The 21,731-nt window shown below is 45.5% G+C and overlaps 4 non-coding genes across 4 annotated transcripts; all 4 read right to left on the bottom strand.

Moving 5' to 3' along the window:
• Positions 1–1,471: 1,471 nt before the first annotated feature.
• TRNAI-AAU (transfer RNA isoleucine (anticodon AAU)) lies at positions 1,472–1,545 on the bottom strand. Its single transcript has one exon. It is a non-coding gene; the product is annotated as a tRNA-Ile (tRNA).
• A 3,592-nt stretch (positions 1,546–5,137) lies between these two features.
• Positions 5,138–5,211, bottom strand: TRNAI-AAU (transfer RNA isoleucine (anticodon AAU)). Its single transcript has one exon. It is a non-coding gene; the product is annotated as a tRNA-Ile (tRNA).
• A 7,258-nt stretch (positions 5,212–12,469) lies between these two features.
• Positions 12,470–12,543, bottom strand: TRNAI-AAU (transfer RNA isoleucine (anticodon AAU)). Its single transcript has one exon. It is a non-coding gene; the product is annotated as a tRNA-Ile (tRNA).
• A 3,592-nt stretch (positions 12,544–16,135) lies between these two features.
• Positions 16,136–16,209, bottom strand: TRNAI-AAU (transfer RNA isoleucine (anticodon AAU)). Its single transcript has one exon. It is a non-coding gene; the product is annotated as a tRNA-Ile (tRNA).
• Positions 16,210–21,731: the final 5,522 nt, after the last annotated feature.

Here is a 21,731-nt window from a genome sequence, read left to right as displayed (position 1 = left end):
AATTGGGGAGCTGGGAGCCTTAAAATGCTGTCCCCTCTTCATTTGATACTTTGGAAGATGGGGTAACTTTAAGGCCTAGCCCTACCTTTGCTGCAAAGGTTAAGTCTATTTTTGATAGATCTTAGGAAATAATTCTTCCTTCTTTCATTCCCTCTCCTTCCTCTCCGGAGGAACATTTGTTGAATACACTTGATGTTTAAAGAGCTCTTTTCATTTATGTCACCAGGCCTCTGCAGTTCAGGAAAACCGACTCCTTGTTTGTGACTTTTGGACAGCCTGGAAAAGACAAGAAGGTGACTTTTATGACTCTGAGTAGGTGGATTAAGTTGTCAATTTTTCTGGCTTTGCAAGGCTTTTTAGAAAATCTTCCAGGTCAGGGATGGTCTACGAGAGGAATGGCCACCTCCTGGGTTGAATTCCAGTGAGTAACAATCTAGGAAATTCCTAGAGTGGTTACTTGGGCCTCAATGCATACATTTTTTAAGCATTATCGCTTACTAAATTTTCTGTTTTGCATTTGAGTACCAATGTTTTGAACTCTGCATTACCCTAAGTCCATCTTGTCCTTGTCACAAACATTACATCCTGCCCACCTTCCCATCAGTCCTTAGGCAAGGGCTTGGCACCCAGGTTGGGTGCATGGCGCTAGCATTCAAAAATCCTCCTGTCCTTTCTTCCTCTTGGAGGGTAACATCACTTTACTTTGTAATGACTGTCACAAGGACGCAATGGACTAAGGCTAATGAAGATTACCAATAAGTAACCAACGCATCACCACTCTTTCTGAATGTGCGTGGCTCATTCTGCAGGACTGGTTCCTTGTATGATTCCTGGATTTTCAGAAGCCCTTTGATGGCAGCACCCCCACACTGAAAATTGTTTCAGCACCACTGGACAACGGTCAGTTGTCATGCTCATCTGCGGCGTAAATTTGCATTGAAGTAGTCTAACTCCCCAGTTCCTGTCTTTTGCTCAATTTGCCTTTGTGAGTTTTCTCTCAATCACTGTTGATTTCCTTTGATCTTTCTTTCTTCTTTCACTTCACCTTCGCCTTCAGTGTATCTTTCGGCCCTGTTAAGAGACACGCCCCCTTGTAGCCACTTCTATACTTCTGTCACCTAATTATTTTCCTATCATTTCCTCTGTAACGTTGCTGATCCTAGCTATAGCATGACTATCCAGAATCTGCTCACCTGAGTTATGTTCCTCTTATCCCCACGCATCTAATAATCAGCTCTTGGTCTCCCTCCACCTCTCAAGTGACATAGTCTGAGCCAGTGTCTCCATCTTGGAGAGACAATCTCTTGCACTTCTGTTGTTCTACTGGCGCTGCCGGCTTCAGCTTTGGTCAGAGGTGGCAAAAGAAGGACTAATGGAAAGTGAACGTGTACTGGAGCAACAGAGTGTATGGATTTAGAAGCGTTTGATTAAATGAGAAAAAAAGAGTTTACTTGAGAGAAAAAACTTAACTTGGCCCATACGGGGATCGAACCCGCGACGTTGGCGTTATTAGCACCACACTCTAACCAACTGAGCTAACCGGCCATGAATGACAGCGTTGTCCTTTTTCCATGACATGCAGATACACAGAAGAGTCAGTCTCACTATCGCAATTCCTTCATACTTTTCTCCTTCCGTCCCCTGTCTGGATGCAATAACAAGAGCTGTTGAGTGCTGCACGCCAGCCTCAGCGCCTCTTCTTTCAGTCAATGTCACTGTGTGCTGTGATATCTTTGTAACATTGGTTGTTGCCGGAAGAAAAGGAAAGGATGGATAGGATTTGTATTCTTTTACGACAAAACCCAAAATGCACCGGCTTGCTTGCTCCTTAAGTTTACAAGGCCAGCTGCTTTTGAGATATTCTAATTATAGTAGTTATTCGGCGTTGGAGGTAAGAGAGTTGTTTTTAGGTCTGGCCGTTCCTTCTGCTTTAAATTACTCTAGCTCATGTCAACAAAGTAACAACAAAACTTAGCCAACGGTTTGTTGCTCAAGCCTTCCCTACTGCACCTTCCCATGTCTCTCCTGCCGACCACAGTGCAGGAAATTTGAGTTTGCATTTGCGCAAAGAGACGTACAACACAAGAAGGCGCGCTTTCGTGCGCCGGGCACCACCCGGCCTGTGCATTCCTCACTGCAGTGAGATCAGTTTACTCAGCAGAGCATGACTCTGCAATTGGTTAGTAAGGCCTGCCTGACCAGAATAGTATATTTGGGGTCATGTATTTGATTGCATTTTTTAAAACAGTAACAGAACTTAACTGCAATGTTTAAATAGGTCTAGACATATTTAAACAGTGTCAATTTAATAGAAGAATTCTGGAAAATTCAGAGGGTAGGCATCAATGTTTTTTTTTCCCTTTGGGTGGATGTGGCATTAAAGAGTTTGAAGACCACTGGTCTAAGTGGACACTAATACACCTGGATCCTCCTGAATTCCTCGCAACAGATGCCAGCAAACCTGGCTGGAGAGCTACTGTGTTGGACTGATCCTGTCGATTCAAGTGGTCTTTCCTAGAGAGTCGGAGGTCATGGAAGTAGATGGAGTTGATGGTAAGCTTCAGGGCTTTGAAGTTTTCCCATCATCATCTGTCTCAGAAAAACGTGCTAGTAAAGACAGAGAATAAGGTAGCGGTCTTTTACATTAACCAGCAGTGAAGCATGCATTCAAAATCCCTCAATGCAATAGCAGAACAATTGGGCTATTGGGCAGAGATCAACCTGTTGCATACGTCGGCAGTACACATCAAGGGCACCGACAATGTGATGGCAGACAGCTGGAGGTTTCCAAATTTGCTGGAGTTGACGTTATCCAGGTCGTTGTTTTGAGAGATATGCCGAGAGTTTGTGAAACCCTTTCTGGATCTCTTTTCAAACAAGGACAATGCTCATCTTTGTCGATTCGGATCCAGGTTTCCGGAACAAGGAGCCTAGGTAGTGGACGTATTGGTGATAAAGTGGCTGAGAAGTCTCCTTTATACATTCCCCCCCTTTTTATTGATCCAGATGGTTCTCTTCAAGTCTCAGCAGGGGGAGGGAACTTGATTCTTGTTGGCCCTGATTGGCCAGAGATGTCATGGTTTCCTCTTCTGAACCCCTGGCTCTTCTACCTCCTTGGGTACTGCTCAAGTGTGTCTCTTCTCAGAACATCGTCCCTGACCTTCTTGCTCCAACTCACTCTATCGCTTTGGAGGTTGAGAAGTCTGGACTGCTAGCAAAGGGTCTTTCCTCTTCCTTAGTGGAGTTAATTCAGCACTCCAGCAGGCCTTCTACTTCGAAGTCTTACTCAAAGAACTGGAAGTCCTTTCAGACGTGATGTTCTGCTCATGATCTTTTGGCACCTACCTGTAGTTTGTCTGCTATTTTGCATTTTCTTCTGAATGGGTTTCACTTGAATCTCTTTCCACTCTGAAAGCTCATTGGTTTGCGATAAAGGCTTTTAGGGACTTTTCTGAACTTTCATCGATGTTACACTCTTTGGTGTCTAGACGGTTATGATCTTTTGTCAATGGTAAGAACAATGAAAAATCCCTTTTCTCCAACTCAGAATCTTCCTACTCTTTTATAGGCTTTGCAATTTTATCTCTTTGAGGATCTGGATACTGTACAATTAAAGATTGTCTTCTATAAAGTTATTTTCCTATTTGCTATCACCTTGCTGAGAACAATTGGGGAGCTGGGAACCTTAAAATGCTGTCCTCTCTTCATTTGATACTTTGGAAGATGGGGTAACTTTAAGGCCTAGCCCTACCTTTGCTGCAAAGGTTAAGTCTAATTTTGATAGATCTTAGGAAATAATTCTTCCTTCTTTCATTCCCTCTCCTTCCTCTCCTGAGGAACATTTGTTGAATACACTTGATGTTTAAAGAGCTCTTTTCATTTATGTCACCAGGCCTCTGCAGTTCAGGAAAACCGACTCCTTGTTTGTGACTTTTGGACAGCCTGGAAAAGACAAGAAGGTGACTTTTATGACTCTGAGTAGGTGGATTAAGTTGTCAATTTTTCTGGCTTTGCAAGGCTTTTTAGAAAATCTTCCAGGTCAGGGATGGTTTACGAGAGGAATGGCCACCTCCTGGGTTGAATTCCAGTGAGTAACAATCTAGGAAATTCCTAGGGTGGTTACTTGGGCCTCAGGGCATACATTTGTCAAGCATTATCGCTTAATAAATTTTCTGTTTTGCATTTGAGTACCAATGTTTTGAACTCTGCATTACCCTAAGTCCATCTTGTCCTTGTCACAAACATTACATCCTGCCCACCTTCCCATCAGTCCTTTGGCAAGGGCTTGGCAGCCAGGTTGGGTGATTGGCGCTAGCATTTAAGAATCCTCCTGTTCTTTCTTCCTCTTGGAGGGTGACATCACTTTACTTTGTAATGACTGTCACAAGGACGCAATGGACTAAGGCTAATGAAGATTACCAATAAGTAACCAACGCATCACCACTCTTTCTGAATGTGCGTGGCTCATTCTGCAGGACTTGTTCTTTGTATGATTCCTGGATTTTCAGAAGCCCTTTGATGGCAGCACCCCCACACTGAAAATTGTTTCAGCACCACTGGACAAGGGTCAGTTGTCATGCTCATCTGCGGCGTAAATTTGCATTGAAGTAGTCTAACTCCCCAGGTCCTGTCTTTTGCTCAATTTGCCTTTGTGAGTTTTCTCTCAATCACTGTTGATTTCCTTTGATCTTTCTTTCTTCTTTCACTTCACCTTCGCCTTCAGTGTATCTTTCGGCCCTGTTAAGAGACACGCCCCCTTGTAGCCACTTCTATACTTCTGTCACCTAATTATTTTCCTATCCTTTCCCCTGTAACGTTGCTGATCCTAGCTATAGCATGACTATCCAGAATCTGTTCACCTGAGTTATGTTCCTCTTATCCCCACGCATCTAATAATCAGCTCTTGGTCTCCCTCCACCTCTCACGTGACATAGTCTGAGACAGTGTCTCCATCTTGGAGAGACAATCTCTTGCACTTCTGTTGTTCTACTGGCGCTGCCGGCTTGAGCTTTGGTCAGAAGTGGCAAAAGAAGGACTAATGGAAAGTGAACGTGTACTGGAGCAACAGAGTGTATGGATTTACAAGCGTTTGATTAAATGAGAAAAAAAGAGTTTACTTGAGAGAAAAAAATTAACGTGGCCCGTACGGGGATCGAACCCACAACCTTGGCGTTATTAGCACCACACTCTAACCAACTGAGCTAACCGGCCATGAATGACAGAGTTGTCCTTTTTCCATGACATGCAGATACACAGAAGAGTCGGTCTCACTATCGCAATTCCTTCATACTTTTCTCCTTCCGTCCCCAGTCTGGATTGCAATAACAAGAGCTGTTGAGTGCTGCACGCCAGCCTCAGCGCCTCTTCTTTCAGTCAATGTCACTGTGTGCTGTGATATCTTTGTAACATTGGTTGTTGCCGGAAGAAAAGGAAAGGATGAATAGGATTTGTATTCTTTTACGACAAAACCCAAAATGCACCGGCTTGCTTGCTCCTTAAGTTTACAAGGCCAGCTGCTTTTGAGATATTCTAATTATAGTAGTTATTCGGCGTTGGAGGTAAGAGAGTTGTTTTTAGGTCTGGCCGTTCCTTCTGCTTTAAATTACTCTAGCTCATGTCAACAAAGTAACAACAAAACATAGCCAACGGTTTGTTGCTCAAGCCTTCCCTACTGCACCTTCCCATGTCTCTCCTGCCGACCACAGTGCAGGAAATTTGAGTTTGCATTTGCGCAAAGAGACGTACAACACAAGAAGGCGCGCTTTCGTGCGCCGGGTACCACTCGGCCTGTGCATTCCTCACTGCCGTGAGATCAGTTTACTCAGCAGAGCATGACTCTGCAATTGGTTAGTAAGGCCTGCCTGACCAGAATAGTATATTTGGGGTCATGTATTTGATTGCATTTTTAAAACAGTAACAGAACTTAACTGCAATGTTTAAATAGGTCTAGACATATTTAAACAGTGTCAATTTGATAGAAGAATTCTGGAAAATTCAGAGGGTAGGCATCAATGTTTTTTTTTCCCTTTGGGTGGATGTGGCATTAAAGAGTTTGAAGACCACTGGTCTAAGTGGACACTAATACACCTGGATCCTCTTGAATTCCTCGCAACAGATGCCAGCAAACCTGGCTGGAGAGCTACTGTGTTGGACTGATCCTGTCGATTCAAGTGGTCTTTCCTAGAGAGTCGGAGGTCATGGAAGTAGATGGAGTTGATGGTAAGCTTCAGGGCTTTGAAGTTTTCCCATCATCATCTGTCTCAGAAAAATGTGCTAGTAAAGACAGAGAATAAGGTAGCGGTCTTTTACATTAACCAGCAGTGAAGCATGCATTCAAAATCACTCAATGCAATAGCAGAACAATTGGGCTATTGGGCAGAGATCAACCTGTTGCATACGTCGGCAGTACACATCAAGGGCACCGACAATGTGATGGCAGACAGCTGGAGGTTTCCAAATTTGCTGGAGTTGACGTTATCCAGGTCGTTGTTTTGAGAGATATGCCGAGAGTTTGTGAAACCCTTTCTGGATCTCTTTTCAAACAAGGACAATGCTCATCTTTGTCGATTCGGATCCAGGTTTCCGGAACAAGGAGCCTAGGTAGTGGACGTATTGGTGATAAAGTGGCTGAGAAGTCTCCTTTATACATTCCCCCCCTTTTTATTGATCCAGATGGTTCTCTTCAAGTCTCAGCAGGGGGAGGGAACTTGATTCTTGTTGGCCCTGATTGGCCAGAGATGTCATGGTTTCCTCTTCTGAACCCCTGGCTCTTCTACCTCCTTGGGTACTGCTCAAGTGTGTCTCTTCTCAGAACATCGTCCCTGACCTTCTTGCTCCAACTCACTCTATCGCTTTGGAGGTTGAGAAGTCTGGACTGCTAGCAAAGGGTCTTTCCTCTTCCTTAGTGGAGTTAATTCAGCACTCCAGCAGGCCTTCTACTTCGAAGTCTTACTCAAGGAACTGGAAGTCCTTTCAGACGTGATGTTCTGCTCATGATCTTTTGGCACCTACCTGTAGTTTGTCTGCTATTGTGCATTTTCTTCTGAATGGGTTTCATTTGAATCTCTTTCCACTCTGAAAGCTCATTGGTTTGCGATAAAGGCTTTTAGGGACTTTTCTGAACTTTCATCGATGTTACACTCTTTGGTGTCTAGACTGTTATGATCTTTTGTCAATGGTAAGAACAATGAAAAATCCCTTTTCTCCAACTCAGAATCTTCCTACTCTTTTATAGGCTTTGCAATTTTATCTCTTTGAGGATCTGGATACTGTACAATTAAAGATTGTCTTCTATAAAGTTATTTTCCTATTTGCTATCACCTTGCTGAGAACAATTGGGGAGCTGGGAGCCTTAAAATGCTGTCCTCTCTTCATTTGATACTTTGGAAGATGGGGTAACTTTAAGGCCTAGCCCTACCTTTGCTGCAAAGGTTAAGTCTATTTTTGATAGATCTTAGGAAATAATTCTTCCTTCTTTCATTCCCTCTCCTTCCTCTCCGGAGGAACATTTGTTGAATACACTTGATGTTTAAAGAGCTCTTTTCATTTATGTCACCAGGCCTCTGCAGTTCAGGAAAACCGACTCCTTGTTTGTGACTTTTGGACAGCCTGGAAAAGACAAGAAGGTGACTTTTATGACTCTGAGTAGGTGGATTAAGTTGTCAATTTTTCTGGCTTTGCAAGGCTTTTTAGAAAATCTTCCAGGTCAGGGATGGTCTACGAGAGGAATGGGCACCTCCTGGGTTGAATTCCAGTGAGTAACAATCTAGGAAATTCCTAGGGTGGTTACTTGGGCCTCAGGGCATACATTTGTCAAGCATTATCGCTTAATAAATTTTCTGTTTTGCATTTGAGTACCAATGTTTTGAACTCTGCATTACCCTAAGTCCATCTTGTCCTTGTCACAAACATTACATCCTGCCCACCTTCCCATCAGTCCTTTGGCAAGGGCTTGGCACCCAGGTTGGGTGATTGGCGCTAGCATTTAAGAATCCTCCTGTTCTTTCTTCCTCTTGGAGGGTGACATCACTTTACTTTGTAATGACTGTCACAAGGACGCAATGGACTAAGGCTAATGAAGATTACCAATAAGTAACCAACGCATCACCACTCTTTCTGAATGTGCGTGGCTCATTCTGCAGGACTTGTTCTTTGTATGATTCCTGGATTTTCAGAAGCCCTTTGATGGCAGCACCCCCACACTGAAAATTGTTTCAGCACCACTGGACAAGGGTCAGTTGTCATGCTCATCTGCGGCGTAAATTTGCATTGAAGTAGTCTAACTCCCCAGGTCCTGTCTTTTGCTCAATTTGCCTTTGTGAGTTTTCTCTCAATCACTGTTGATTTCCTTTGATCTTTCTTTCTTCTTTCACTTCACCTTCGCCTTCAGTGTATCTTTCGGCCCTGTTAAGAGACACGCCCCCTTGTAGCCACTTCTATACTTCTGTCACCTAATTATTTTCCTATCCTTTCCCCTGTAACGTTGCTGATCCTAGCTATAGCATGACTATCCAGAATCTGATCACCTGAGTTATGTTCCTCTTATCCCCACGCATCTAATAATCAGCTCTTGGTCTCCCTCCACCTCTCACGTGACATAGTCTGAGCCAGTGTCTCCATCTTGGAGAGACAATCTCTTGCACTTCTGTTGTTCTACTGGCGCTGCCGGCTTGAGCTTTGGTCAGAAGTGGCAAAAGAAGGACTAATGGAAAGTGAACGTGTACTGGAGCAACAGAGTGTATGGATTTACAAGCGTTTGATTAAATGAGAAAAAAAGAGTTTACTTGAGAGAAAAAAATTAACTTGGCCCGTACGGGGATCGAAACCGCAACCTTGGCGTTATTAGCACCACACTCTAACCAACTGAGCTAACCGGCCATGAATGACAGAGTTGTCCTTTTTCCATGACATGCAGATACACAGAAGAGTCGGTCTCACTATCGCAATTCCTTCATACTTTTCTCCTTCCGTCCCCTGTCTGGATTGCAATAACAAGAGCTGTTGAGTGCTGCACGCCAGCCTCAGCGCCTCTTCTTTCAGTCAATGTCACTGTGTGCTGTGATATCTTTGTAACATTGGTTGTTGCCGGAAGAAAAGGAAAGGATGGATAGGATTTGTATTCTTTTACGACAAAACCCAAAATGCACCGGTTTGCTTGCTCCTTAAGTTTACAAGGCCAGCTGCTTTTGAGATATTCTAATTATAGTAGTTATTCGGCGTTGGAGGTAAGAGAGTTATTTTTAGGTCTGGCCGTTCCTTCTGCTTTAAATTACTCTAGCTCATGTCAACAAAGTAACAACAAAACATAGCCAACGGTTTGTTGCTCAAGCCTTCCCTACTGCACCTTCCCATGTCTCTCCTGCCGGCCACAGTGCAGGAAATTTGAGTTTGCATTTGCGCAAAGAGACGTACAACACAAGAAGGCGCGCTTTCGTGCGCCGGGCACCACCCGGCCTGTGCATTCCTCACTGCCGTGAGATCAGTTTACTCAGCAGAGCATGACTCTGCAATTGGTTAGTAAGGCCTGCCTGACCAGAATAGTATATTTGGGGTCATGTATTTGATTGCATTTTTAAAACAGTAACAGAACTTAACTGCAATGTTTAAATAGGTCTAGACATATTTAAACAGTGTCAATTTGATAGAAGAATTCTGGAAAATTCAGAGGGTAGGCATCAATGTTTTTTTTTCCCTTTGGGTGGATGTGGCATTAAAGAGTTTGAAGACAACTGGTCTAAGTGGACACTAATACACCTGGATCCTCCTGAATTCCTCGCAACAGATGCCAGCAAACCTGGCTGGAGAGCTACTGTGTTGGACTGATCCTGTCGATTCAAGTGGTCTTTCCTAGAGAGTCGGAGGTCATGGAAGTAGATGGAGTTGATGGTAAGCTTCAGGGCTTTGAAGTTTTCCCATCATCATCTGTCTCAGAAAAATGTGCTAGTAAAGACAGAGAATAAGGTAGCGGTCTTTTACATTAACCAGCAATGAAGCATGCATTCAAAATCCCTCAATGCAATAGCAGAACAATTGGGCTATTGGGCAGAGATCAACCTGTTGCATACGTCGGCAGTACACACCAAGGGCACCGACAATGTGATGGCAGACAGCTGGAGGTTTCCAAATTTGCTGGAGTTGACGTTATCCAGGTCGTTGTTTTGAGAGATATGCCGAGAGTTTGTGAAACCCTTTCTGGATCTCTTTTCAAACAAGGACAATGCTCATCTTTGTCGATTCTGATCCAGGTTTCCGGAACAAGGAGCCTAGGTAGTGGACGTATTGGTGATAAAGTGGCTGAGAAGTCTCCTTTATACATTCCCCCCCTTTTTATTGATCCAGATGGTTCTCTTCAAGTCTCAGCAGGGGGAGGGAACTTGATTCTTGTTGGCCCTGATTGGCCAGAGATGTCATGGTTTCCTCTTCTGAACCCCTGGCTCTTCTACCTCCTTGGGTACTGCTCAAGTGTGTCTCTTCTCAGAACATCGTCCCTGACCTTCTTGCTCCAACTCACTCTATCGCTTTGGAGGTTGAGAAGTCTGGACTGCTAGCAAAGGGTCTTTCCTCTTCCTTAGTGGAGTTAATTCAGCACTCCAGCAGGCCTTCTACTTCGAAGTCTTACTCAAAGAACTGGAAGTCCTTTCAGACGTGATGTTCTGCTCATGATCTTTTGGCACCTACCTGTAGTTTGTCTGCTATTTTGCATTTTCTTCTGAATGGGTTTCACTTGAATCTCTTTCCACTCTGAAAGCTCATTGGTTTGCGATAAAGGCTTTTAGGGACTTTTCTGAACTTTCATCGATGTTACACTCTTTGGTGTCTAGACTGTTATGATCTTTTGTCAATGGTAAGAACAATGAAAAATCCCTTTTCTCCAACTCAGAATCTTCCTACTCTTTTATAGGCTTTGCAATTTTATCTCTTTGAGGATCTGGATACTGTACAATTAAAGATTGTCTTCTATAAAGTTATTTTCCTATTTGCTATCACCTTGCTGAGAACAATTGGGGAGCTGGGAGCCTTTAAATGCTGTCCTCTCTTCATTTGATACTTTGGAAGATGGGGTAACTTTAAGGCCTAGCCCTACCTTTGCTGCAAAGGTTAAGTCTAATTTTGATAGATCTTAGGATATAATTCTTCCTTCTTTCATTCCCTCTCCTTCCTCTCCGGAGGAACATTTGTTGAATACACTTGATGTTTAAAGAGCTCTTTTCATTTATGTCACCAGGCCTCTGCAGTTCAGGAAAACCGACTCCTTGTTTGTGACTTTTGGACAGCCTGGAAAAGACAAGAAGGTGACTTTTATGACTCTGAGTAGGTGGATTAAGTTGTCAATTTTTCTGGCTTTGCAAGGCTTTTTAGAAAATCTTCCAGGTCAGGGATGGTCTACGAGAGGAATGGCCACCTCCTGGGTTGAATTCCAGTGAGTAACAATCTAGGAAATTCCTAGGGTGGTTACTTGGGCCTCAGGGCATACATTTGTCAAGCATTATCGCTTAATAAATTTTCTGTTTTGCATTTGAGTACCAATGTTTTGAACTCTGCATTACCCTAAGTCCATCTTGTCCTTGTCACAAACATTACATCCTGCCCACCTTCCCATCAGTCCTTTGGCAAGGGCTTGGCAGCCAGGTTGGGTGATTGGCGCTAGCATTTAAGAATCCTCCTGTTCTTTCTTCCTCTTGGAGGGTGACATCACTTTACTTTGTAATGACTGTCACAAGGACGCAATGGACTAAGGCTAATGAAGATTACCAATAAGTAACCAACGCATCACCACTCTTTCTGAATGTGCGTGGCTCATTCTGCAGGACTTGTTCTTTGTATGATTCCTGGATTTTCAGAAGCCCTTTGATGGCAGCACCCCCACACTGAAAATTGTTTCAGCACCACTGGACAAGGGTCAGTTGTCATGCTCATCTGCGGCGTAAATTTGCATTGAAGTAGTCTAACTCCCCAGGTCCTGTCTTTTGCTCAATTTGCCTTTGTGAGTTTTCTCTCAATCACTGTTGATTTCCTTTGATCTTTCTTTCTTCTTTCACTTCACCTTCGCCTTCAGTGTATCTTTCGGCCCTGTTAAGAGACACGCCCCCTTGTAGCCACTTCTATACTTCTGTCACCTAATTATTTTCCTATCCTTTCCCCTGTAACGTTGCTGATCCTAGCTATAGCATGACTATCCAGAATCTGTTCACCTGAGTTATGTTCCTCTTATCCCCACGCATCTAATAATCAGCTCTTGGTCTCCCTCCACCTCTCACGTGACATAGTCTGAGCCAGTGTCACCATCTTGGAGAGACAATCTCTTGCACTTCTGTTGTTCTACTGGCGCTGCCGGCTTGAGCTTTGGTCAGAAGTGGCAAAAGAAGGACTAATGGAAAGTGAACGTGTACTGGAGCAACAGAGTGTATGGATTTACAAGCGTTTGATTAAATGAGAAAAAAAGAGTTTACTTGAGAGAAAAAAATTAACTTGACCCGTACGGGGATCGAACCCGCAACCTTGGCGTTATTAGCACCACACTCTAACCAACTGAGCTAACCGGCCATGAATGACAGAGTTGTCCTTTTTCCATGACATGCAGATACACAGAAGAGTCGGTCTCACTATCGCAATTCCTTCAGACTTTTCTCCTTCCGTCCCCTGTCTGGATTGCAATAACAAGAGCTGTTGAGTGCTGCACGCCAGCCTCAGCGCCTCTTCTTTCAGTCAATGTCACTGTGTGCTGTGATATCTTTGTAACATTGGTTGTTGCCGGAAGAAAAGGAAAGGATGGATAGGATTTGTATTCTTTTACGACAAAACCCAAAATGCACCGGCTTGCTTGCTCCTTAAGTTTACAAGGCCAGCTGCTTTTGAGATATTCTAATTATAGTAGTTATTCGGCGTTGGAGGTAAGAGAGTTGTTTTTAGGTCTGGCCGTTCCTTCTGCTTTAAATTACTCTAGCTCATGTCAACAAAGTAACAACAAAACATAGCCAACGGTTTGTTGCTCAAGCCTTCCCTACTGCACCTTCCCATGTCTCTCCTGCCGACCACAGTGCAGGAAATTTGAGTTTGCACTTGCGCAAAGAGACGTACAACACAAGAAGGCGCGCTTTCGTGCGCCGGGCACCACCCGGCCTGTGCATTCCTCACTGCCGTGAGATCAGTTTACTCAGCAGAGCATGACTCTGCAATTGGTTAGTAAGGCCTGCCTGACCAGAATAGTATATTTTGGGTCATGTATTTGATTGCATTTTTAAAACAGTAACAGAACTTAACTGCAATGTTTAAATAGGTCTAGACATATTTAAACAGTGTCAATTTGATAGAAGAATTCTGGAAAATTTAGAGGGTAGGCATCAATGTTTTTTTTTCCCTTTGGGTGGATGTGGCATTAAAGAGTTTGAAGACCACTGGTCTAAGTGGACACTAATACACCTGGATCCTCCTGAATTCCTCGCAACAGATGCCAGCAAACCTGGCTGGAGAGCTACTGTGTTGGACTGATCCTGTCGATTCAAGTGGTCTTTCCTAGAGAGTCGGAGGTCATGGAAGTAGATGGAGTTGATGGTAAGCTTCAGGGCTTTGAAGTTTTCCCATCATCATCTGTCTCAGAAAAATGTGCTAGTAAAGACAGAGAATAAGGTAGCGGTCTTTTACATTAACCAGCAGTGAAGCATGCATTCAAAATCCCTCAATGCAATAGCAGAACAATTGGGCTATTGGGCAGAGATCAACCTGTTGCATACGTCGGCAGTACACATCAAGGGCACCGACAATGTGATGGCAGACAGCTGGAGGTTTCCAAATTTGCTGGAGTTGACGTTATCCAGGTCGTTGTTTTGAGAGATATGCCGAGAGTTTGTGAAACCCTTTCTGGATTTCTTTTCAAACAAGGACAATGCTCATCTTTGTCGATTCTGATCCAGGTTTCCGGAACAAGGAGCCTAGGTAGTGGACGTATTGGTGATAAAGTGGCTGAGAAGTCTCCTTTATACATTCCCCCCCTTTTTATTGATCCAGATGGTTCTCTTCAAGTCTCAGCAGGGGGAGGGAACTTGATTCTTGTTGGCCCTGATTGGCCAGAGATGTCATGGTTTCCTCTTCTGAACCCCTGGCTCTTCTACCTCCTTGGGTACTGCTCAAGTGTGTCTCTTCTCAGAACATCGTCCCTGACCTTCTTGCTCCAACTCACTCTATCGCTTTGGAGGTTGAGAAGTCTGGACTGCTAGCAAAGGGTCTTTCCTCTTCCTTAGTGGAGTTAATTCAGCACTCCAGCAGGCCTTCTACTTCGAAGTCTTACTCAAGGAACTGGAAGTCCTTTCAGACGTGATGTTCTGCTCATGATCTTTTGGCACCTACCTGTAGTTTGTCTGCTATTTTGCATTTTCTTCTGAATGGGTTTCACTTGAATCTCTTTCCACTCTGAAAGCTCATTGGTTTGCGATAAAGGCTTTTAGGGACTTTTCTGAACTTTCATCGATGTTACACTCTTTGGTGTCTAGACTGTTATGATCTTTTGTCAATGGTAAGAACAATGAAAAATCCCTTTTCTCCAACTCAGAATCTTCCTACTCTTTTATAGGCTTTGCAATTTTATCTCTTTGAGGATCTGGATACTGTACAATTAAAGATTGTCTTCTATAAAGTTATTTTCCTATTTGCTATCACCTTGCTGAGAACAATTGGGGAGCTGGGAGCCTTAAAATGCTGTCCTCTCTTCATTTGATACTTTGGAAGATGGGGTAACTTTAAGGCCTAGCCCTACCTTTGCTGCAAAGGTTAAGTCTATTTTTGATAGATCTTAGGAAATAATTCTTCCTTCTTTCATTCCCTCTCCTTCCTCTCCGGATGAACATTTGTTGAATACACTTGATGTTTAAAGAGCTCTTTTCATTTATGTCACCAGGCCTCTGCAGTTCAGGAAAACCGACTCCTTGTTTGTGACTTTTGGACAGCCTGGAAAAGACAAGAAGGTGACTTTTATGACTCTGAGTAGGTGGATTAAGTTGTCAATTTTTCTGGCTTTGCAAGGCTTTTTAGAAAATTTTCCAGGTCAGGGATGGTCTACGAGAGGAATGGGCACCTCCTGGGTTGAATTCCAGTGAGTAACAATCTAGGAAATTCCTAGGGTGGTTACTTGGGCATCAGGGCATACATTTGTCAAGCATTATCGCTTAATAAATTTTCTGTTTTGCATTTGAGTACCAATGTTTTGAACTCTGCATTACCCTAAGTCCATCTTGTCCTTGTCACAAACATTACATCCTGCCCACCTTCCCATCAGTCCTTTGGCAAGGGCTTGGCAGCCAGGTTGGGTGATTGGCGCTAGCATTTAAGAATCCTCCTGTTCTTTCTTCCTCTTGGAGGGTGACATCACTTTACTTTGTAATGACTGTCACAAGGACGCAATGGACTAAGGCTAATGAAGATTACCAATAAGTAACCAACGCATCACCACTCTTTCTGAATGTGCGTGGCTCATTCTGCAGGACTTGTTCTTTGTATGATTCCTGGATTTTCAGAAGCCCTTTGATGGCAGCACCCCCACACTGAAAATTGTTTCAGCACCACTGGACAAGGGTCAGTTGTCATGCTCATCTGCGGCGTAAATTTGCATTGAAGTAGTCTAACTCCCCAGGTCCTGTCTTTTGCTCAATTTGCCTTTGTGAGTTTTCTCTCAATCACTGTTGATTTCCTTTGATCTTTCTTTCTTCTTTCACTTCACCTTCGCCTTCAGTGTATCTTTCGGCCCTGTTAAGAGACACGCCCCCTTGTAGCCACTTCTATACTTCTGTCACCTAATTATTTTCCTATCCTTTCCACTGTAACGTTGCTGATCCTAGCTATAGCATGACTATCCAGAATCTGTTCACCTGAGTTATGTTCCTCTTATCCCCACGCATCTAATAATCAGCTCTTGGTCTCCCTCCACCTCTCACGTGACATAGTCTGAGCCAGTGTCTCCATCTTGGAGAGACAATCTCTTGCACTTCTGTTGTTCTACTGGCGCTGCCGGCTTGAGCTTTGGTCAGAAGTGGCAAAAGAAGGACTAATGGAAAGTGAACATGTACTGGAGCAACAGAGTGTATGGATTTACAAGCGTTTGATTAAATGAGAAAAAAAGAGTTTACTTGAGAGAAAAAGATTAACTTGGCCCGTACGGGGATCGAACCCGCAACCTTGGCGTTATTAGCACCACACTCTAACCAACTGAGCTAACCAGCCATGAATGACAGAGTTGTCCTTTTTCCATGAGATGCAGATACACAGAAGAGTCGGTCTCACTATCGCAATTCCTTCATACTTTTCGCCTTCCGTCCCCTGTCTGGATTGCAATAACAAGAGCTGTTGAGTGCTGCACGCCAGCCTCAGCGCCTCTTCTTTCAGTCAATGTCACTGTGTGCTGTGATACCTTTGTAACATTGGTTGTTGCCGGAAGAAAAGGAAAGGATGGATAGGATTTGTATTCTTTTACGACAAAACCCAAAATGCACCGGCTTGCTTGCTCCTTAAGTTTACAAGGCCAGCTGCTTTTGAGATATTCTAATTATAGTAGTTATTCGGCGTTGGAGGTAAGAGAGTTGTTTTTTACGTCTGGCCGTTCCTTCTGCTTTAAATTACTCTAGCTCATGTCAACAAAGTAACAACAAAACATAGCCAACGGTTTGTTGCTCAAGCCTTCCCTACTGCACCTTCCCATGTCTCTCCTGCCGACCACAGTGCAGGAAATTTGAGTTTGCATTTGCGCAAAGAGACGTACAACACAAGAAGGCGCGCTTTCGTGCGCCGGGCACCACCCGGCCTGTGCATTCCTCACTGCCGTGAGATCAGTTTACTCAGCAGAGCATGACTCTGCAATTGGTTAGTAAGGCCTGCCTGACCAGAATAGTATATTTGGGGTCATGTATTTGATTGCATTTTTAAAACAGTAACAGAACTTAACTGCAATGTTTAAATAGGTCTAGACATATTTAAACAGTGTCAATTTGATAGAAGAATTCTGGAAAATTCAGAGGGTAGGCATCAATGTTTTTTTTCCCTTTGGGTGGATGTGGCATTAAAGAGTTTGAAGACCACTGGTCTAAGTGGACACTAATACACCTGGATCCTCCTGAATTCCTCGCAACAGATGCCAGCAAACCTGGCTGGAGAGCTACTGTGTTGGACTGATCCTGTCGATTCAAGTGGTCTTTCCTAGAGAGTCGGAGGTCATGGAAGTAGATGGAGTTGATGGTAAGCTTCAGGGCTTTGAAGTTTTCCCATCATCATCTGTCTCAGAAAAATGTGCTAGTAAAGACAGAGAATAAGGTAGCGGTCTTTTATATTAACCAGCAGTGAAGCATGCATTCAAAATCCCTCAATGCAATAGCAGAACAATTGGGCTATTGGGCAGAGATCAACCTGTTGCATACGTCGGCAGTACACATCAAGGGCACCGACAATGTGATGGCAGACAGCTGGAGGTTTCCAAATTTGCTGGAGTTGACGTTATCCAGGTCGTTGTTTTGAGAGATATGCCGAGAGTTTGTGAAACCCTTTCTGGATCTCTTTTCAAACAACGACAATGCTCATCTTTGTCGATTCTGATCCAGGTTTCCGGAACAAGGAGCCTAGGTAGTGGACGTATTGGTGATAAAGTGGCTGAGAAGTCTCCTTTATACATTCCCCCCCTTTTTATTGATCCAGATGGTCCTCTTCAAGTCTCAGCAGGGGGCAGGGAACTTGATTCTTGTTGGCCCTGATTGGCCAGAGATGTCATGGTTTCCTCTTCTGAACCCCTGGCTCTTCTACCTCCTTGGGTACTGCTCAAGTGTGTCTCTTCTCAGAACGTCGTCCCTGACCTTCTTGCTCCAACTCACTCTATCGCTTTGGAGGTTGAGAAGTCTGGACTGCTAGCAAAGGGTCTTTCCTCTTCCTTAGTGGAGTTAATTCAGCACTCCAGCAGGCCTTCTACTTCGAAGTCTTACTCAAAGAACTGGAAGTCCTTTCAGACGTGATGTTCTGCTCATGATCTTTTGGCACCTACCTGTAGTTTGTCTGCTATTTTGCATTTTCTTCTGAATGGGTTTCACTTGAATCTCTTTCCACTCTGAAAGCTCATTGGTTTGAGATTAAGGCTTTTAGGGACTTTTCTGAACTTTCATCGATGTTACACTCTTTGGTGTCTAGACTGTTATGATCTTTTGTCAATGGTAAGAACAATGAAAAATCCCTTTTCTCCAACTCAGAATCTTCCTACTCTTTTATAGGCTTTGCAATTTTATCTCTTTGAAGGTCTGGATACTGTACAATTAAAGATTGTCTCCTATAAAGTTATTTTCCTATTTGCTATCGCCTTGCTGAGAACAATTGGGGAGCTGGGAGCCTTAAAATGCTGTCCTCTCTTCATTTGATACTTTGGAAGATGGGGTAACTTTAAGGCCTAGCCCTACCTTTGCTGCAAAGGTTAAGTCTATTTTTGATAGATCTTATGAAATAATTCTTCCTTCTTTCATTCCCTCTCCTTCCTCTCCTGAGGAACATTTGTTGAATACACTTGATGTTTAAAGAGCTCTTTTCATTTATGTCACCAGGCCTCTGCAGTTCAAGAAAACCGACTCCTTGTTTGTGACTTTTGGACAGCCTGGAAAAGACAAGAAGGTGACTTTTATGACTCTGAGTAGGTGGATGTGCAGAGGCCGCCCCCGCAGGGGGCATGAAGGGCCGGCGCCTTAACGGCCGCCTTGGCCCGAAAGGGACCGGTCTAACCGGTTTGGGGAGGGCGCGCCCAACAAAGGAGCGTCGCACCCCCCTTCCCCCCCAGGATGACCATAAAGTGGGGAGTGGGCCAGGTACGACCCCTCCAATAGCAGGGGGGTTGCAACTTTCAAACCCCCCAATGAAACCTCCCTAGGGAGGTGAGGGGGGGGTCAAGAATGGGGATTTAAGGAGCGCGCCCTACAGGTCCTCCCAAATTCAGGACCAGCTGGTCCAGGACGACGCGCGCCACCAAAGAAAGAAGCATCGAGGTGACTTGCAGCCGTTACACCCCCCCCTTACCTGCTTTCCACGAGGATAAGCGCAACTCTGCCAGTCGGACGAAGGGTTGCACCGCGGGTTCGCTTCCCAGATCCGGCGTCCTCGTCCAGATCGTAGCCCACGGTAATCGGTACATTTACACCCCAGAGTCCCTGCCGAGGCGGACCGCGCCAGCAGCGCGACGCGACGCCCGGTGGGTGGCTAGTCCGAGCCAGACCGACCGCACAGCGCTATCGAACAGCGCCAGCAACTGCGTGGGGGACCGCGTTTTTTAACGCGACGCGACCCCGGGCAGTTGCGACCGAGCCGCCAACGAGCGCGCGGCTCGCATCGAAGGACTTCGCCATCGCTGTGTGGCATTGGGGGGAACCTACCACGGTACGTGACGCGTCCGCGGCCAGACTCGTGCAGAGCCGGCACCGTGCGCTCAGCACGCACCACAGGACAGCACCATCGCATAGGGAGACCAAGCGTCGTGACGCGACGCGACCCCTGAACAGAGCGGTTCAGACCAGCGGAGAGCGCACGGCCCGGCACCAAGAGCATTGCATTGGGGGACAGCGTTCGCAACTGCAACGCGCCCCGGAAGAGGTTTCGGCCGAAGCGGCAGCAGGAGGACCGGTTACCCGCGACTCAAAGCGGTTTGGGCTGTCAGAGAGCGCACGGCTCTCACTACATAGCAATACCTTCGCCTCGGGGGACCGCGTGTATTAACGCGACGCGACCCCGGGCTCAAGGAGCGTTAGCTCAGCGGCAAGATCACACCCCCAACGTGCCGGCAATCACTATAGCAACGCCAGGGGCCGGAAAAGCGGACACACCCCCAGCGTGCCGGCAAGCACTAACAACAACGCCAGGGGCCGGAAAACTCGGCAAATTTACTCTTCAGGGCCTGCAGGGGACCGCGCACAAGCGCGACGTGACCCTGCAGCACGAGCACTCACTTTCCCAGTATCAAGGCAACGCAAAGAAGAAGTAATTAGCTGAATCCCAGCCTGGGGCCAAAACCAGCACATATCTGTTTGACCTGAGTTAAGCGAAATGGAGGAGGACCACGCAGCAGAGCAGCAGGACGATTTGGAAAGCATGATAGCGCACATGAGGGCAGAAGCGCTGAAGCGAGGCAAAGATTGGCTTTGCGCCAAGATGGAGGACGAGAGCAGGGAACCCACTGAGGACACCACATCGCCGCCGGAGAAGACACCAGAGAGAGCAGCTCTCCCACCACAGAAACCAAGCAGGCGGCGAAGAGCGGAGGGGAAGCAAGCAAGCAACCCAACCAAGAAAGCAAGGGTCGTGATCCAGAACGCAGAGGTCGAGGCAGCGGCGTCACCGACGGAGGGCGGAACGAGCGCACCAGCAGAGGGTGAGCATATAAGCGCAATTATCAAAGAATGTTTTAAGTCACTGGCGCCACTGCTGTTGCGGGGGGACGGGGCAGGGTCAAATGTAGACAGGACCCAACCCATGGGCAGACATCCAAACACCCCAATAAATACAGTAGAGCCCCCCGCCCCAAGCGATCCCTTGTCGGCTTGGGGAGCGCCAGCGAGAACCACTGCGCCCAATACAGGTAACCCACCTGAATCATACGCAAGGCCCTCATTGGGCCCCGCCTCCATGACAACCAAAGCAGCAGGCCTTGCGACTGCTATCCCATTCCCAGTGAAAGAAAGAATATGCGAAAAGAGTTCATAGATATTTTTACACTGCTAGAAATCCAGCTGGAGGGCATAGACCTCACGGTATGCGATAAGAAAGACGATGATAGAAGAGAAAGGAAGAGGGCTAGAAAAGAGAGAAACTTTGAGAACTGGCTAGACGCATTTAGGATAATGGCCTGCGTCATAGTAGAGAAATTCCCTCACTGCGCAGCGGACCTCTGGCTTTACGAGTCCAAGATTCACGAGGCACATCGCCAATTCCCCGGGGATGCCTGGCTAGAATACGATAAAAGTTTTAGACTAAAAATGCAAGCCCACCCAGAAATGGAGTGGAACCAGGAGGATGTATTGAGCTACATCCACAAAATGATGGTCGCAAGGGAAGTTAACGCATGGGCGGGAAGAGGGGACCAGCCCTTTCGGAATGGCTTTAGCAAAGGGAGACACGAGAAATTTAAAGCGCCCCAGAAGAATAGAACCTGGCATAGCGTGAAACCACAAGGCGAAAAGGGATCACAGGCTATATGTTGGAAATTTGACACAGAGGAGTGTTCCTGGGGGCAGAACTGCAAATTTAAACACTGCTGCTCCACCTGCGGGGGGGATCACCCAGCTTCCACTTGTAGAAAGAGAAGACACAAGTCAGACAAAAAAGATAGGAAAAAGAAGCATTAATGACCACCCCCCCCCTCAGAGCGCTGACCAACCAGTTGAATTTCAAATTAGCCAAATCACCAATCAATACAACCACCCTGAGGAAGCTAGCCAACGCATACCACAACAAATGCGACGCAATCACGCTTGTGAAGGGTTTTGAGGAAGGTTTCCCTATCCCAATAACGGGGCAGATAGCTGGGGGGAACACAAAGAACTTGAAATCAGCCGCTGAGCATCCCCTGGTTATCCGGCAAAAAATCAGCAAAGAATTGAAGTTGGGGCGCATCGAGGGCCCTCTTTCCCCCCCTTTCCCTACAGACCTAATTATCTCACCACTAGGGGTGGTGCCAAAGAAAGCACCTGGTCAGTTCAGACTAATACACCACCTCTCTTTCCCAGAGGGCACAT

Source organism: Pleurodeles waltl, chromosome 12 (genome assembly GCF_031143425.1).
Source record: "Pleurodeles waltl isolate 20211129_DDA chromosome 12, aPleWal1.hap1.20221129, whole genome shotgun sequence".
Classification (NCBI taxonomy): domain Eukaryota; kingdom Metazoa; phylum Chordata; class Amphibia; order Caudata; family Salamandridae; genus Pleurodeles; species Pleurodeles waltl.
Note: the sequence above shows the minus strand (reverse complement) of the source record. Positions and strands in the feature narration are given on the sequence as shown.